At 31.7% G+C, this 6000-nt stretch overlaps 1 long non-coding RNA gene across 1 annotated transcript; it reads right to left on the bottom strand.

Annotated features, from left to right (window-relative positions):
• Positions 1-1012: 1012 nt before the first annotated feature.
• On the bottom strand, positions 1013-5024 carry LOC110718291. The gene is made up of 3 exons (XR_002510893.1): positions 4602-5024; positions 2835-2855; positions 1013-1248 (listed from the first exon to the last, which is right to left on the bottom strand). It is a non-coding gene; the product is annotated as an uncharacterized LOC110718291 (long non-coding RNA).
• Between the last annotated feature and the right edge of the window lie 976 nt (positions 5025-6000).

The following is a 6000-nucleotide window of genomic DNA, read 5'->3' as shown; positions in this document are numbered from 1 at the left end:
AACGAATCTAAATCTCTCCGATTATTTTACAAAGGCATTGGCTAGAGATGTTAACAATAGGATGGCAATCGGATTAGGATTGGAGCCCTAAATAATCACAATTAGGAGGATCTCAACTTAACACTCAATAAGACGTTGGGTCTTAAGTTCAATGAGATCAATTCTCTTATTTGATGATTGGGAACTTGTTTATTCATCCAGGGTAAAGTTCCGGTTTACTGTGATGTAAAGAGTTGTTTTAAACTTAATTGAATTCCTGATAAAGTGATTTGGTCACATGAGCATGTTGGAAGTCTACCTATGTAAGTACGAGGCTTAGCCGCTTCAAGAAGCTATTAGGGACATAGCTTTGATTTACTTATGAACAGATATGGACATATGGCTTATAGTGTCAAGTTAATATGTATTTAAGTAATTAATCTTATGTGTGTAATATCTTCAAGTTTCCAATATGTGTTGCTTTTGGTTCAAACGTTTTACGATACCAAATGGATACAGATTCTTGAATTGTATGTTGCACTAAGTGGGAGTTCAAGTCTTTGTACACTTTCATTTATGCATAAGATTGTTTTGTGATGATAATGTTATTTGCAATGAGTCTTGTTAAATACTCTAAATTGGGGAGGATTGTTGAATGATTTAGAGTATTTACGATAAATTCCATGTTGTATAATTAATTGCTTAGGATATGGTATTGTAATTGATTAAACAAGGATTAGAACAAGAACATAACCCAAGTAGCAGCAGCATATCATGTTCAATTGGAACAAGGAAGATGACTGAATTCAAAGGGGAAATTATCAGACGCCGCAAAGCCGCCCTATCGAGCTAGCACAGCCCGATCAGGCGCGCAAGCAATACTGGGTTGGCTATAATCTGCTGCCCGATCGAGCAGTCACCACCCAATCGGGCGCGCGTCTGAGGTTGGTAGAATTGTCTGAGGTCTTAATTTTTTTTTTAAAAAAAAACTTATTTAATTTGATTTTTGTAAAATGTAAATTATTTGATCCAAACAAAAACACAGTTCATCTTTATAATTTGATTAACATTTATACAAGTAATATGTAATATCTATAGATTACATTGATTTATACTTTTAAAATTCATCTCTTCCAGACCCTTGCCTTTTCCAATTTCAGCAGCCCCTTCACTTTGTGCTCATTGGCATACCCCTTCCAATTTTAGCAGCCCCTTCACCGTATGCTCATAGGTGGCCCTTTTCTAATGTACATGGTCTTCATAGCTAGGCTGCAAAAATTAAGCATCAAATAAAAATAAATAAATAAAATTGAAACTAATAGAATAATAAGATGATCATAATGAATTGTTCCTCAGCTCACTATCACTCATCTACATTAACCAAGGAAGAATCATTCAAATTACAACAAATTAATATAAATTCTAGATCAATGAAAAATGTGAAGTCTTCTTGCGCAAAAGCTACATGCACCAACGCGCTTCTTCCAAACCATCAAATCATCAATATGTAACTAAGTCAAACATAAAATTTTATACTACGTATTCACCTATATATTGGAAACACCAAATATCTAATGTCTAATTTGATTCATTTCAACAGATTGGAGGCTATCACAGCACCACCCCAACATTGTCTTTTGTGAAAACATTATTATTGTTGAATGGTAATTAAGTTTACAGGTCATCAAGGCAAACATCCATTGTAAAATTTCATCCTGAAGCTAAGGAATAACTTAACAATTGTATCACGCTAAATTGAAGTATCAACCATGATCCCACATTCTCCAATATGACTCAATACATATTCATAAACAATCCTTTTAAGGCTATAAATGAACATCTCTACTAGTCTTGACCTATCCCATCCAATAGAACTTAAACAATATTTTCTTAACAGTATCATCTGTAGGGAATAAATTTCAAGCGTTAATCCCATAGCTTGAACCCCACTGTAATCATACACTAAAGTACGGTGGCGTCCAAAAGGGAAGAAGATAGAGCAAAAGAGTCGCCAACAAGTTTTAGGAACTTGTAAACCGTTCATAGGGTGAAGGTTACACCCCCAAACGATCCAAGAGATCGTCAACTCCATAAGGTCATGAACCAAATAAGGGTTCGGGGATGAAGGTACAAATCCAACCTAAAAGAGATTGAACCTACCCTAATAATAGGCCTCTACTTTATTCTGATCGTATTCATGTGCGTTTTCTGATTAACATGCAATCAATAGGTTTAACCCTAAACCTGTTTATCTATGTTGGTTGAATTTTAATGCACAAATAAACTATTATTGGCGATCACTTGAATTATAATCATATTAACCCCCTAACAAGATTATTAATTATCTTATTAAGCGTGATTACAAGTATAGATTCCCTTTAAACATGCATAAAGGCGTGATCAAGCAATAACAATAAACATCATCAAGCAACATAATAATAATAATATTAATAATAATTATAATCATCATAATAAAAATAAATTATAATAATCATAATCATAATCATAATCATAATCATAATCATAATCATAATCATAATCATGTTAAAGCATAATAATAGCAAGATCCTAGGCATGATACTAACAAGATTAATAACAAACTCTAGCATGTCACTAAGCAATAAAAATCAAATATTATCCCTAACATGATACTAACAATCATAAATATTAGGAAGAACATAAAAGACATCATAGAAATCATAATTGACATTATATTCTTTACCCTAAACATGATACTAGGAATTTGTTGTTGTCATTCAAAACATCAAGCATCCTAACATGATACTAGGAATCATAATAACAACCTAGACATAATTTCTATATCATAATAACAATAAAACCATTAAAGTACTTACTTTGATGCCTCGTACCTCTTTCTAATAACAAAATACACGCGTTAGTAACATCAAGGAAAATATAAACAAACAGTTAAATTAAATAATTGAAAGAGAGATTTGGGACCAAACCCTCAGAAATTAAAATCTTTCACGTCTAGGGCGAAGGCAACTTCGAATATGGCTAGGTGTTTCTAGATCTAATGAATGCGGAATTTTGTATATAAAAAGCTAGTTTAGAAAAAGAGAAAGAAAGTAATCAAGGAAAATCTTAATGAGAGTCGGTGAATGAAAATAGAGAGAATTGGTGAATGATTAGAAAAGAATGAGAATGAAAACTGGTTGTAGGTGATTATAATTGAAAACTGGTTATCGAAAACGGAGTTTTTAATACGTTATTTATAGAGAAAACCAGCCAAAAAGATAAAATTATTAAAACAGAGTCTGGCGCACAGAAAACAGAGCTGGCACCAGGCGCCAACATTAGCGCCAGTGTCTGGCGTTAGGCGCTAATCCTGTTTTTAACGCGTTTTCTAAAATCAGATAAATTTTGCCGTACAGGAGGATAAAATCGTATTTTTTCCTCAAAAATGTTCTTTGATTTTAATTAAAACTCTGAAAAGTCAACAAAAGTCAATTTATCAATGCTAATTGAATTAGGAATGAAAAGAACCTTCTAGAAGAATCTAGAAGACTAAAACCAATCCTAATTGCATTAGGAATGATAAATCATATTAGGCCCTCCCCTAGATCATTGGGCCGCATATAAGGCTCAAACCGGGCCCAGTTTAGTAAATTGGCCATAACTTGCTCAATATTCATCGGAATTAGGCTTATAATATATCGTCGGAAAGGTCTTGTCAAGCCCCACCCAACTACACTACTATCGGACCCATATCATGGGCCAACCAAACTGGATTGGCTGTTTTCTTTGAATAAGTTTTTAAAAACAGAAAGAAGAGAAAAGAAATTAAAGCTATCCGCAACACTAAACCTTCCACACTTTCGCTTTATTCGATTATGATTCAACGCGAAAGGTACTCATCACTGAGTTTGGTTTTGGGGAGACACAAATGGGTGTCTACACCATCAAAATTCAAAAGTCCCACCAACAATCTCTACCATGGAAATTTGTTTAGAGAAATAAAACATCCCCTCAAAGTAATAAGGAGGCCAGGTAGAATCGAGGCTAGGGACTTCTCTACCTCCTGAACCCTTATACTTTCCAAATCACTAAGAACATATTCTTCTACCCCATCTCAAGATTGGCTGATCTAAATGGAATTTGCCAAATAGGCTAACTATAGTAGACAAACTATAAATTATAATCTTAATATATCACTTTACAACTCCATCAAATACTTACATCTTCAAGCCAAAATCATTAAATCAATAATTTTTCCTATAAATTGTCAACTTTAAAAAAATTAAGAAGCAATAACAATCCACATTATCAATCCTAAGTCTGAGACACAAACTCAGAACCACATAATCACAAATTTACCCCAGATAAATCTAAAATAAACATAGTAAAATTTAAAAAATCATACCCCACTTCATAAAAATTAAAAATGTCATCATACCCTAAAAACGTAACAATTAAATTTCCCAAAAAAATTCATCAACCTAGAAACTTGAACTAAACCCCACCATTACCTTATACTTCAATTCAAAAGAAATCAATTTCGGATATTAGTCCTCATTACATCATTGATCATTTCCAACAAGTATCAAACCCTAAGAGAGTGAAATCAAATTAAAAGAAAACAATTGCAAAATCAGAGATACCTTGTATGAAATTAGAGAAATTTTTTTAGGTTTTTGAGAATCGGGAAGAAGATTGAGGTCGACATCTGAATAAATGAGCTCAAATCAGAGCAGTACCACCACCGGATTTATTACCATCGCCTACGAGTTCATCACATTCCTCCTAACCGTTTTTAAAAATCGGATCCTTTATCACTAATATCTTCTTTGCCATTTTCAAACTTTAATGAGCTCAAATGGTTAAAAATGGTTGAAAATGGTGAAATATGGGTTGAAAATGGTGAAATAAGAAATGACTGAGTACTTTTTTTTACACAGAATGATCGAGTACTTCAAATGGGTCAAAAGCAAATAAAAAATCAAAAAAGTAACTTTATATATCTAATGTATTATACCATATATCAATATACAACCTTTTTTCTTTTTATTTTGCATATACTTCACTTTTTATTGTTTACCGGGCCCCACCCCGTTGAAAGGAAGCATTGTTCTGTTAAATATGCATTTGCTAATGCATATCCAAACTTCATTTCTACTTCCTCGTTGTTATAAAAACAAGATCTAACTCTAACAATAGTTTTCATGTACTTGGATCTTATGCCTTTTTTTAGGCCTTACCTAATTTCAACTTCGGGCTTAGACTTTGTACTAGCTATATTAGTATCTTAACTAGTATAGTGTCCGTGCGATGCACGGTTTATAAATCAAATTATTAAACCCGTAGGAAAAATAAAAATGAAAACAAAGGTAATTCATTTGCTATTAAGGGACTTGATTACTAATGGTCAATAAAAAAAAATTAAAGAAATGTTATTTGAATAGTATTCTATGTTATTTGAATTTCTTTTAATTTTTTATAATGTTATTTTATTAATTGAAAAATAATTTAATAATACTCCACATAGCTATATAAGAAGTGAACTAATTTATTTATATCTCTTGTTGAAAAAAACTAAAATTTTCTTATCATACCATCCGCATCAGTAGCTACAATCAATCTTATATATACATGTTTTATTTACCCGTCGCACTCATTAAATCTATAGACACAATAATAACCTTATATATATTTGACCTACCAGAACATATATTTTCCTAAGTTAAGCATTGTGCCAAAAACTATATATTATATAATAGTCATATATATAACCAACAGCTGATTAAATTAAATTTAATATACAACACAAATACTTCGTATATAGATATGGATACTAATATATAAATAAAATATACGGAGTATATATTACTAAGATTTATCCCTACCTTAATTATAAAATGGTTAACAAAACTCTTATAATAGTGCATGGACATTTATATATCTAAAAATGTTCTTTTTACATATATTTTCCCCCATTTAATTTTAAAAGCCTTAAAATTGTCTCTTGAATTCGCTAAATTGATTTAAAAGGTTATGTTTATT

Source organism: Chenopodium quinoa, unplaced genomic scaffold (genome assembly GCF_001683475.1).
Source record: "Chenopodium quinoa cultivar QQ74 unplaced genomic scaffold, ASM168347v1, whole genome shotgun sequence".
NCBI lineage: Eukaryota > Viridiplantae > Streptophyta > Magnoliopsida > Caryophyllales > Amaranthaceae > Chenopodium > Chenopodium quinoa.
This window is presented reverse-complemented; position numbering and strand designations above follow the sequence as displayed.